General features: G+C 45.0%; 1 protein-coding gene across 6 annotated transcripts in view; it reads left to right on the forward strand.

The window, feature by feature from the left end:
- The first annotated feature begins 389 nt into the window (after nucleotides 1–389).
- THRB (thyroid hormone receptor beta) overlaps nucleotides 390–12,461 on the forward strand; it is a 287,386-nt gene continuing 275,314 nt past the window's right edge. For 2 of the 6 annotated variants that reach the window (XM_075922043.1, XM_075922041.1), the window contains exon 1: nucleotides 882–1,351. The gene's annotated coding sequence lies outside the window, so the exon portion shown is untranslated. Of the gene's footprint in view, nucleotides 849–880; nucleotides 1,352–7,413; nucleotides 7,435–12,461 lie in introns of those variants that run through there. The other 4 variants (XM_075922050.1, XM_075922045.1, XM_075922048.1 and 1 more) reach the window with 4 other exon arrangements.

Genomic DNA, 12,461 nt, shown 5'->3' on the forward strand with positions numbered 1-12,461 from the left:
TGTTTTGTTAGTCTTTAAAGTGCTACCAGTCTATTTGCTGTTGCTGTACAGACTAACTTGGCTACCTCGCTGAAGTTTTAGTCACTAGAGAAGTAAGGGAAGGAGGCAAAGGAGTAGCCACCAGAGAAGGAAGTAAAGTGGGAGCTAGCAGGATAAGCGGGAAATGTCCAGGGGAGACAACATCTACCAAAGGGGAGGGAACAGGACCAGAGGCCAAAAGAAAAGTGAAAGGGAATCAGCAATCCAGAAAGGAGGAGGAAAATGAGAAGCAGCCTATAGGAAGAGAAAGTGTTGAGAAACAGTGTGGGTGGGAAGAAGGATGGAACAGTCACCAAAGGAAAGTGGAGGAGAGCAGAGGTGCAACCTCGGAGGGAAGGGACAAAAGACACAGCGATCAGCAGGGACAGGACATGGTGTGTCAGCATGAACTGAGTTCCACAGGCTTTTCTGCACTTCGACCCTGGTTGCTAGTTCCAAGTTACAGCCCTCCTCGCTCTGTGGCAAGTACTTGCGCTAGATGCAGATCACAGAGCACTGCTCTCACCAGTCATCTTCCAAATAAATAATACTTGGCTCTTATATAGCACTTTTCATCACTAGATTTCAAAGTGCTTTACAAAGGAAGTCGGTATCATTACCGCTATTTCACAGATGAGGAGGAAAATGCTCACTGACTATAAACTAGTAACTACCTGTAATTGCCCGATAATCACCGGAACACAGAAGTTAATCAACGTCGCGTGTTAGCCATAGGGACATTGCACACAGCTGTAACACCAGGATGTTTTGACCCGCATCTCTGGACTTCATTTGTGTCTCGGGCGACAGAGCGATCAGGAGGATCAAGTGTAGGTACCTGAGGATTTCTGTGATTTGGGGGACCCTCCAAAAAGTGTGGCCTGCTGGACAGTCAGCAGTAGAAATGAGATTAAAAGATCAGGCCACATGACAGGGAGCGCACATGACGGCAAAGCGCAGAGGGTGACTAGAAAGCTGTCCCAAAGAGACAGGCCTCCCAAGCCCGGCGCCTTTCCCCGCCTCTGACTTGCCCCCTGCCCCGCCGGGCAAAGTGCTGCGGAAGCAAGTGAAGGCAGCGCGGTCCCGGCGCGCGGAGCGGTGCAGGGGGCCGGGTTAGGCATCTGCAGCAGCGGGGCGATGCCCAGAGGAAGAGAAAGCGAAGCCAAGCCCGGCTCCCTCCCGCCCGTGCTGTGCCTCTCCTCTCTCTCCGCCCCTGCTAGCTCCCCCCGCCGCCGCTGCCCTAGTTGCAGGGTTATTTCAGGACACAGCCCGCCTCTCTCTCCGGCTGGGAAACGCCGCTGGAGCCCGCCGCGCGCAGCCTGGCGCTTGTCAGGTGAGAGCTCCCCCGCCGCGCTGCCAGCCAGCCAGCCAGCCAGCCAATCGACCCACAGAGCAGGGCGGGGAGGGGGGAGCGGCGGGGGCGTGCGAAGAAGGCGCTGCAAGCCGGCCGGGGGCGAGGCGCGCGGAGCTGCCGGGCGCCACAAGTGGTTCAGAAGCCCCTGCAAAGGGTGGGGGTGGCAAGGCCCTTCCGCGTGCTGCCTTGTTTTCTGCTCTGGGATTTCAAGGGCGAAGGGGTGGCTGTGACTCTGCCCAGCTGCCGCACTAGACTCCTACAACTGAGGGGGAGGGTTGAAGTGCAGGCTGCTCCTCCCCCGGGTCAGAGAAAGTGCTGTCTGGGGGGGCTGGGTTCCTTGCGCGGGCCCTTGCAGGCTCAGCAGACGTTATAGCTCTTTCACTGCCTGTTTGCAATAACTGTAGCCACTGCTGGCCTGGGGGATCCCTGCTGCCTTCCTCGGAACTTTGCAGCAAGAGGCAGCAAATAGCAAGGGTGCACCTGCCCCCAGGAGAATGTGAACTGTTGGGCTGAGAGCAGCCCTGTGATCCTGGCACCCAGCCCTCCTATTCAGGGCCGCCTTAGTGCTAGAGTTTGTCCTTGCATGAAATGTTAGGCCACCCTCACTTTCTAGTCTAGTGTCAGAAAAGAGGTGAGGGAGGGCTTCTTGGTAGAAGGGAACAATGCACCTGAATGGTGATTTAGTGGCAAGGGGAGAATGTGGGGGGGAGAGGGGCAGGGCTACTCTTGTATTGCCCTGTGGTACTACAGGTGCTCCCTGCCTTATTTTACAGGGTTTGGGGAAAGGTGCACTAAGCTTGGCATCCATCTCTAACAATCAGCAATTCAGGATTTGTCTGTCTATGCCTTTAAACAAAAGGTGAGGGATCTTCATACACAAACACTTAGTTGCAGCATCTGTGCCTGAGTTACTCTTTTCTAGACTCATCAGGTGTGCTGCTGAGCAAAGCAAGCAAGCCTTAACTGGCTTGCTGATTCTTGATTGGTCAATATTTCCTCCTGTCTTGTTGGTTGCCGCTACCCCCTCTAGTCTGAGTGGATTTTACTTGGACTGGGAGAGGGACAAGGTGCTGATGACATCAGCAGGAAGCAGAGAAGGCCTGATGGTTCCTGTCACACATGTGTCTTCACTGAACAGGTCCAGGGGCCTGATCTCTTTGCTCCACAATAAGGCTATTATCTTGGGAAAATAAGTTTGTAAACCTGGCAGATGTGCTGCATAACAAGAATAGGATTCCAATGCTAAACACCACTGAGTAATGTGAGTTATTGTCCTTCATTGCCTGCAGCCATGTAAGGAGTGTATGGTCTGTTACATGGTCAAACGGAGTCCCTAACAGGTAATAGTGTGATGCCCTACAGCCCATTTCTAGGGTTTTGTTTCTGACCACATGACTGGCAAAGGAGATGCAGCATGGTAGTCATAATACTTCTTTTCAAATGCTTTGGGGCACCAGGAGCTGGAGGCATCTCTCACCTATATGGGAGTCCTTCCCCACATAGTAAATAATTTTGTTCTTCAAAGTGCGGAAACTGGGGACCTGTGCCTTCTGCACAAGTCATTTAACCAATGTAAGTTGTGTGTACATCTCTCTAAATCTGTCATCTCCGCGCTGTTCCAGAACCAGATCAAAGATCTTATCAAGCACTGTTGACTCAGTGATGGGAAGAGCGTTGCCCTGAGGTGGTTCATTTAAACTACTGGGGTGCGTCTAGACTAGCAAGATTTTGTGCAAAAACTTGCCGCCTCTCTACACTGGCCGCGAGAATTTGTGCAAGAACACTGACTTTGTAATGTACAAAATCAGTGCTTCTTGCACAAATACTTTGATGTTCCCGCTCAGGTATAAGCCCTCTTGTGCAAGAATACTTGTGCAAGAGGTCCAGTGTAGACAGGAACGTTAATTTCCTGTGCAAGAAAGACCAATGGCTAAAATGGCCATCGGAGCTTTCTTGCGCAAGAGAGCGTCTATACTGAGCACGGATGCTTTTGCACAAAGGCACATGCCAGTCTAGACGCTCTCTTGCGCAAATACTTCTAACGGAAAAACTTTTCCGTTAAAAGTATTTCCGCGAAATCTTGCCAGTCTAGACGCAGCCCTCAGGGGGGGGTGAGGGAGCTAAAACAGTTTGCAGCCCAGTCTTCCTGTCTAGTTGTCACGGTTTGAGAGTCTTATTGATTTACAATGAGCCACCACAAATGTTGGATACAAGAATCAGAAAGATGTCAGACACTAAGTCTGGAATGACATCTGCAGTCTCTGAGACAGTAGTAGTGAGGAGAATTTTGGCAGATCCTTTTGATTATTATTTTCCCATAGCAAGTTGGGGGTTACAGCAACTTGAAATCCTACAGCCTGATTTCCTGTATTCAAATGTATTCATGGTGGGTAGTAGATATGAATGCCCCTTTGGATACATTGTCACATGTAGCGAGAAGATGACCCAGTACTCTTCAAGATCCAGTAGGATAGGATCTCTTGGATCAGAGTTCAGGATCACCCAGAGTCTGAGTGCCTTGTCATTGTTCAGCCTGCCAAGTACTACTGGAACTACAACCACCATATACAAAGCCACAGTTCACAAAACTCACACTCTACGAGGGGCACAATTGGCGGCATGCCCTCGCTTCCCACTGCAGAAACATAAGAACAGCCATACTGCATCAAACTAATGGTCCATCTCACTCAATATCCTGTCTGATGTCCAATTAGGGGAGGCTTTTTGGCTAGTTTCTTGGCCTCCTCCCAGGTGGGACTCCATGTCTCTCCTCTCTAATGGTTCTTGTAGCAGTGTTATGGGGCGCTCTTCTCAGGTTCCACTGGCATTGCAACCCACTGCTCCTCCCAATGCGCACATCTTTTTGCAGCACTCTTTGGCCAAAGCACTGGCCTGAATCTGGGTTAGCCTACAGTTGTTCTCTTGTCCCCGTCTCATGTACCGTATATTCCGGCGTACAAGACGACCTCTGAAGTTAAAAAACATCCCCCAAAAATCGGGGGTCGTCTTGTACGCCGGATGCCCCGCCGCCGGAGCCCCTCCGCGGCTTTGAAAGCCTCGGGGGAAGCCGGCGGCGGGGCATCCCAGGCGCGCATGGGCTGCCCCCCCTCCGGAGCCCCTCCGCGGACCAGGGACACCAGACCAGGAAACCATCTCCAGCAGACCAGGGACACCGGGAGCAAAGGAGGCGGAGGGGCGCTGGGGTATAAGATGAAACCCTATCTTTTAATTAAAAAGATAGGGGGTCGTCTTATACGCCCAGTCGCCCTATACGCCGGAAAATACGGTAGGTGTACTCCTGAGCAAAAGAAAGTAAGCCTTCTTAACTGGCCTGCTGGTTTTCCTCTCAGCTCTTCTAGGCCTCTTGTTGGTTGTCCAGCCTGAGGAGATTTTCCATGTGTGGGGAGTTCTGGGGAGCTGATGCCTCCTGTAGGGAGCAGAGAAAGCCTGGCAGATCCCATCGCAGGAACCAGTGGAAAAACTCCTTTTGCCTCTCTTTTCAAATCAAACCCTGCTTTTCACTGGCTTGTAGAATCATTTGATAAGTATGTTACGAGAGATTGTTTACTTCCTTCAGCTTCCTGATGATTGTGTGGCTTCTGCCTGCCCCATCAATTTCTGAAATAAATCACTGATGTTGGGGTTTTGTTAATGGTAGTATAGGGATCTAAAACATTTAGTTTCTCCAAATGTCTTAGTTTAGCAAATATTTTTATTCTTTGTGACTGTCTCCGTAAACAAAATTGCTCAAATGTGAGGAACCTTTTTGTAGAATATGTTTTTCTGAATATTCTAAGATACCACATATAATTTAGTGGAATATCAGTGCCTTCTTGCAAAGCACCCTACTGTTGTTTGGCATGTTACTTTTAACTGAAAGTTGTGGCTGAACAAGATAATCATTTTACAGATTTTGAAAAACAGTTGAAAATTGATGTCACAGACCAACATGTAAATGTAAAGTTATATCTCTGAAGGTAGTACTCTGTGATCATTTAACCAATTAAGCCCTTAATGTTTTTTTTTTCATTAGTATACTTTGCAATCTCTATATAATAACATAGCATATCACTGGGTTTGAAGGATAAGCAGTTGCCATTTGAAAATATATATGCAAATGGCCTCCTGGTGAGTGCAGTGGCCAAACCAGTACATTTTGGCAATAATACATTTTTACTAGTGTATTTCTCTAGTAATTATATCTGAATAATTGAAATAAGACACAGGAATGAAGAAGAAAATTAATGAAGAAACTGAAATCATAAGGAAATGAAGTAATTTGTCCAAAGTCCCTCAGAAATCAGTGTCGGAGCTGAGGGGAAAAAATGAGATTCCTTGACTCCCAGTCGTTTGTTTTGTGTTAAGACCGATCTTTCTCCAGTTGGGACAGACCCTACTCCTATTGACTAACTGAAGTGTAGGAGCATAAGCTTTCGTGGGCAAAGACCCACTTCGTCAGATGCATGACGAAGTGGGTCTTTGCCCACGAAAGCTTATGCTCCTACACTTCAGTTAGTCTATAAGGTGCCACAGGACTCCTCGTCGCTTTTGCAGATTCAGACTAACACGGCTACCCCTCTGATACCTACTCCTATTGAAGCCAATGGCAAAATAGAGTAAATGTGGTCTTTGTGCTCTAGAGATGCTTATGAATATCTGAGCGATGGTTTCTATATAACAAAGAGGAATCTAATCTGGATAAAAATATTTAATATACTAGTCATCTGGCTTTGGATGCTAGAAAAGCAATGTTCAGACTAGAAGAGAGTGCTCTTCTCAGGTTCTAAATGGTTCCCCCTGTATTTTGGAGTGTCATGTAGAACATTTAAATGGTAGAAAGTTGATCATCATAAAGTATATACTATAGCAGGTCTCAGGTGTTGCAGAATATAAGGTGGGAAGTTTTCTTTAAAATGGGCATACTTGGTCACACCAAAACTCCATCTTGATAAAGAGAAAAGCAATGTCATTTGTAGGATGTATGAGGTTAGAGGTGTATATTTTAAAGAAAAATTATTTCCAGAAAAACAATGGCAGGAAGAAAATACAGCAAGGTGCTGAAGCCAGGACTACACTTTAGACCTATATCATCATAACTACATTGCTCAGGGCTGTGAAAAATCCATGACCCTCCCTAACAATGTAGTTATACCAACCTCACCCCTTGTTTAGACAGTACTATACTGATGAGAGAGTTTCCTGTTGACAAAACTACTGCCTGTCAGGGAGGTGGGGTTGCCAGATGGTTTCAACAAAAATACCGGACACACTTGACATTACATGACAGTCTACATTACATCTTATTTAGAAAATACTGGACATTTATATTTTATCATTTATATTTTTTCAACTTGTTTCCCAAACAGAAAGCTCAAATACTGGACTGTCTGGTTCAAAACTGGACACCTGGCAACCCTACAGAAAGGTGGATTAACTATGTGGATGGGAGAAACCCTCCCATTGACATGGTGGCATCTTTACTCAAGCGCCATTGCATGCCGCTGCACCAGCATACGTGATGCATAGTGGTGGGAGGCTGCAGGGTCAAGTATCTCCCAGATTTCTTTTTGGCTAGATGGTGGGGAAAGGAGGAGGGGCTCTGTCCTCCTCCCACTGTGCCTGCCCTCAACACATTTGGTCGCTGTCTCTAGCAGCCAGGCCCAGGCGCACAAAGTGCAGGACCAGCTGGTTCTCATGCCAGCCACTATGGGTTGCTGCTTTGTGCAGCACAGCAGTTGCCTGCAAGAGCCCAGCTGGGATGGGTACAAAATAGACAGCTTGCTGCACAGGCCTAACTGCTGGGGACAGGGGCTGAGCTAGCTGGAACCCTCTCTTCCTCCAGGCACATTTCCTGTTTGCTCAGCCCCAGTCCCTGGCAGCTGGGCCTGGGCAGAAAATGGATGCTGCTACCTCCCCCGCCCTGCTGCAACCCTGAGAAGTCTCCTTCAGATATGTGAGAAGAGGCTCTGTCCCACTCCCCATCCAGGCCCCGCTGCTGGAGACAGATTCTGAAAATGCTGGTGAGGCAGAGCAGGAGAAGGACAGAGCCCCGCTCCCTGCAGGTAACTCTGATGGAGTGTGGAGATTGCAGGGTGGGGATGGGTTTCCTGGGGGAAGTGTAAGGAGTGGTTACCTGGTCTCTGCCTACCTGAGGCTGGAGCTGGTCTCAGCTGGGCCCGGAGGCAAATGTTTCCCATTCCAATGGCCCCAGCCACACCAGGAGCCAGTATGACTGACTGCCATGACCAAGGGAGGTGAGGGAGAAAGTTCCACTCAGAAGATACATGTGGGGCAGTCATGTGTACTCCCCTTTACATTGTAGACTCCTGGTATCAGTAGGCAAGAGATGTCTATGTACAAGGAGGCAGGTGCACTGCTGTAGCGTTGAGAGACTGAAGAGGTTGCAGAGGAACACTGCACATCTTCAGCTTCTACAGCGCTGTGGTTGATAAGCCTCTTAAATAGAGAAGCTTTCAAAAGGGAAATAAGTCTCATTGGTCTGATAGCTAAGAACTTAAAGCACATAAGTGTGCTGGTCTGCAAAGTTCAAAATTTCTGTCATTGTGTCAATGAATTTAAAGTGAAGAAAGGGAAGGAAAACACGCAACTGGAGTGGAAGGAAATTATCTCATAGTTAGGGACCCTCCTTCCAGATGATATTGTAGTACCCTCTCACACTGAAGATACCTCTCTGGGGCAAGGAATTCCAGTTATTAGCAAGAGACGGGTATTAGTAATGGGGGATTTGATCGCTAGAGACATAAATAGCTGGGTTTGCGATGACTTGGAGAATTACATAGTAACTTGCCTGCTTGGTGCAAAGATTGCAGATCTTTTGAGGTATCTAGATGGACTTCTATGTAATGCTGGGGAGGACACATGTAGATACCAATTACAGAAGGAAGGAGAGGAGAGAAGTCCTGGAGGCCAAATTTAGGTGGTTAGGTAAGAGATTGAAGTTCAGGACCTCCATTGTAGTGTTCTCTGAAATTATTCTCTGCAAGTTCCCCTCGCAGGGCCAGATAGACAGAATTGCAGGGTCTCAAAGCATGGTGGATGAGATGATGGTGTAAGGAGGAGGGGTTCAGATTTATTAGGAACTGGAGAAATTTTTGTGACAGGTGGGAATTTTTTGGTAAAACCTATACAGGAAGGACAGGCTCCACCTAAAACAAAATGGAACCAAATTGCTGGCACTTAAAAAGGTCATATGGCTTTCCCCAGCCCTTAGTTTAAAAACTGCTGACAGGTGCTGAAGAGCACATGGATTGGACAGAGACATCTCTTAGGAAAGGATCTATTAATGGAGATTCTCTGTGCTCTAGTAAGGAGGAGATGATGGAAGATAATAAAATATGGATGAGAAACAGTCAAATGCTAAATTGATGGTAGTTAAGTTTCAAAAGCAAGCTCAAAAATTTCAGAGAGTTGCTATAGCCAGGCTATCCAAGTTTAACTGGATGATGTTTTCTGGACCAGTGAAGACGTGGAAGATAAAATCACCACAGATAAATCATGAAACAACCTGACATAGGCAATAGTAAAGGTGCTCAGGGCTGTTGTCAAGCCGTGCAAAAAGTCTACAAGCTAGGGAAAAATAGCCAATCCAAATTCGTCTGAGAGAAGATCTTCTCTAATCTAACGCCAAAATGTTACAGAGCAAAAATTGAAATTCCAGTAAGAGATACTGCAGAGAGGGATGATTTGGAGAAAACATAAAAAAAAAGATTAGTATGGAATTACAAGGAAAATATTGCCAAGCAGGGCAAAGCAGCTGTGGCAAAGGCTGAGAGCCAGTGACTGCAGGAATGTGCAAGTCTTACAAAATGCTAACCTAAGGGCAGAATGACAGAGTGGGGAAACAGAACATGTATTAATTGCAGTAAAACTAAATAATGCTAAAATAATAGTGAGCTTGTGTGTGAGACCTTGTTTCCCTCTAGTTGCTGATTGTTGTGACTACAGCTTATTACTGTTTCACAGATAGAGGAGTGATTCGTTCGAGCAAGTGTGAGAGTTGTCTTCTGGCAGTAAGAGTATGTCTACACTGCACTAAAACACATGCGGCTGACCCATATCAGCTTATTCGGTCTTTCAAGGTTCTAGCTACGGAGCTATAAATTTGTAATCTAGATGTTCAGATTTAGATTCTCCAGCAACCCACTAGCACTTTGTAACATAGTGCTTGGAGGGCCAGTAGGCCTACTGGTTGGTGCACCTGATTTTTTTGGCCTTTTGTTTTCCTGGTCAAGAAAACTTCATCTTTCAGGAAGTGGAGGTAAGGAGACCCAGGCCCTCCTACTACACCATGTTCCAGCCCAAGGGTCTGTGTGAATTGATCCCTGAACAGTTGGCCGTTCAATGGATTTAGACTCCCTACTTGTTCTTGGGTACTTCCTAACAGAATCCCTTCAATTTTGGACATGTGTAGTACAATTTGCTGGAGTTGGTTGCCTCCAGTAGCACTCTCCTGCAGTTCCAGGTTCCTTTGGAGGGGTAGCTGTAAGTTTGGTGGAGCCAAACCACCACAATGTCTCTGGGCTGCAGTCACCCAATTACCTCAGTTGCCAGAGGCTCCTAGGTCTGCCTTCCTTGGCTGGGAAACCAAATGTGCTCCCTGATGGCTGCCTTGGCTGGCAAGCTAGTGGACCTTTCTGTAGGGCAATAGCTAGCTTCTGCCTCTTCACCAGTCAGCCATAAACTGGGCCAGGCTCTCTCTTTTTCTACTTCCTCCAGGCCTGGCATTGGCTGCAGATACAATAGGGTGGGACCAACTGGGTCCAAAGGTTCTCCTTAGTCCCTGTTGTGCTGACAGGCAGTTTCTCTGCTTTATCCCACACTATTTGCACTATCTAGAGACATATTGCATAAACATTATGTGTAAACTGTCTTTATTGATGAGCTAACATAGGTAATACTGTTTGAGCCAAGATTTCTTGCATCATATTTTCAACAGTGTTGTTGTTCTGCATTTGTACATTAGCAGGTGACGTATGGAGCCTATGAAATTCAATGTCTAGACTTGAAAATTCTTGGTATTAGTGCAATAAATTTAGGATGTTGACAAAATTGTTAATGCGGAGTAAATGCTATCTTCTTAGATAATAAGAAACTATTTAGTTTCATGTATCATAATAAAGTAGCTAATGACATTTCCACAATGATAAAAATCTGTGATTAAATGGCATGTTATTCAAGGAATGGCTGACTATTGTGCATAGAATTGATATTTCAGCTACAGTACTTTTTATGACCTTGCATATTTTGCTTTTCTTTGCTATAGAATAGCATTTGCGTCAAAGTACAATGAGATTTCCTGGCTTAGAACTCATGTTCTAATTGGTTTCTAAAGCTTTCTTGGTTTGACCTAATTGGACATTTTGAACGGTTGTCAAAGCATGCAGTAGGGTTTTGCCAATTTTCCATCAATGATTAATAAAGCTCATTTGGAGGATCTATTAGAGTTCTGAAAAGAAGATATTGAAGCAGAAATGTTATAAAAACATTACTGAATTATATTTTATTAATGAGGCATGTTTAATGTAGAATGATGAGCATGGTACTATAATTAACAGTAAATAAACCATTTGTTCTCAAGAAATATTTTCCATCCAAAGTGCAGATGATCATTTCATTATTACAGTGATTTTTGTAGTCGGGGCGAACAAGTACTTTCAATCTACTTTGCAATGACATTTTTGGTAAAAATTCATTTTTTTTAAATTAGAGCAATAAAAAGTGATTGTATCAGATGAGACTTTCAAAGATTTTTCTTTTTACGTTACTCAAAAATGGGTTTTAAAGTACAAACTTTCTATAAATTTAGTCTCTGGCAAGAACAAATGTGTACCTTTGACATGTCTGAAGTTCAGTGAGAAGATATGAAAGTATTTGTTTTGAAAAATACAGATAATAAAAATAAGGCGTATCCCATCACAATTTCCATAGCCCTGAAATCCTCACAGAACTCCTAAACTGGATTTTATTCTGCATTTTTACTCCTTATGAAAACAAGCCCAAACCTAAATGTGTGTGTTGATCTGACTTCTTACGTGCATGTGTGATTTATCCATCACCATGACATCTAAATACATATCTGACAGTTTTTTTGCCTTGAGGAAGAGCTGGCTGATTATAGTGGGTGAGCTAACAGTCACAAGGTTCTACCACATTGAAGTTAGCTCAGCAATGTGAATTGCCCAGGGAAAGCAGTGCTTATCTGTTTCATCCATCATTTTTATCATGTTTTGCTGGTGTAGTTGTGTCCTGAAGAATTAAAATTCTAACTGTTGCAATGACTCCAGTGTGTAATTTCTTAGTACAGAGGAAAGGACTGCATAATGGTGGGTTTGAATAAAGTGGTTCTTGAGGTGTTAATGTCAACTTGTCATTGCTGTTGCCTCTTGTATTTTCCTAATTTTTGTATGAATGGATTTTAGATGACCAAATAACTGTAAAATAGTTGAGCCTTTGATGGTTTATTTAGGTGAAAATCAAAATTACTTGTGTTATCTACATAGTACGGTTTGCATACAGAAGTAAATAGAAATATTTACATTTATTTGATGGCTTACCGATGCCCCTGTTTAGACAGCTGTTATCAGTGGGGTAAATGATTACAGGAGAATTTTGAGTAGGAATTGAATGGTTATTTTACCTCTTTATTTGGCACTATGACTGCTTCTGGAATACAGTGTCCTATTCTGGTGATGACAATTGAAGAAGGATTTTGATAAAGTGGAGAGGGTTCAGAGAAGAGCTAGGAGAATGATTAGAGGAAAACATGTCATACAGTGACAGACTCGAGGAGCCCAATCTGTTTAATAAAGAAAAAAATAAGGGGTGACTTGATATTATTCTGCAAGCATCTATGTGGGAAAGAAATATTTAATAATGAGCTCTTCAATCTATCAGAGAAAGGTATAACCAAGGTTAAGATTTTGTCACCGTTATCTTTAGTAAAAGTCATAGACAGGTCACAGGCCATACACACAAATTCATGGAAGCCCATGACCTGTCCCTGTCTTCTACTAAAAATAATTTGCTGCTGCAGTGTGAGTGGAGTGTGATCCGGGAGGGGGGAGGGAAG

Source organism: Pelodiscus sinensis, chromosome 2 (assembly GCF_049634645.1).
Source record: "Pelodiscus sinensis isolate JC-2024 chromosome 2, ASM4963464v1, whole genome shotgun sequence".
Classification (NCBI taxonomy): domain Eukaryota; kingdom Metazoa; phylum Chordata; order Testudines; family Trionychidae; genus Pelodiscus; species Pelodiscus sinensis.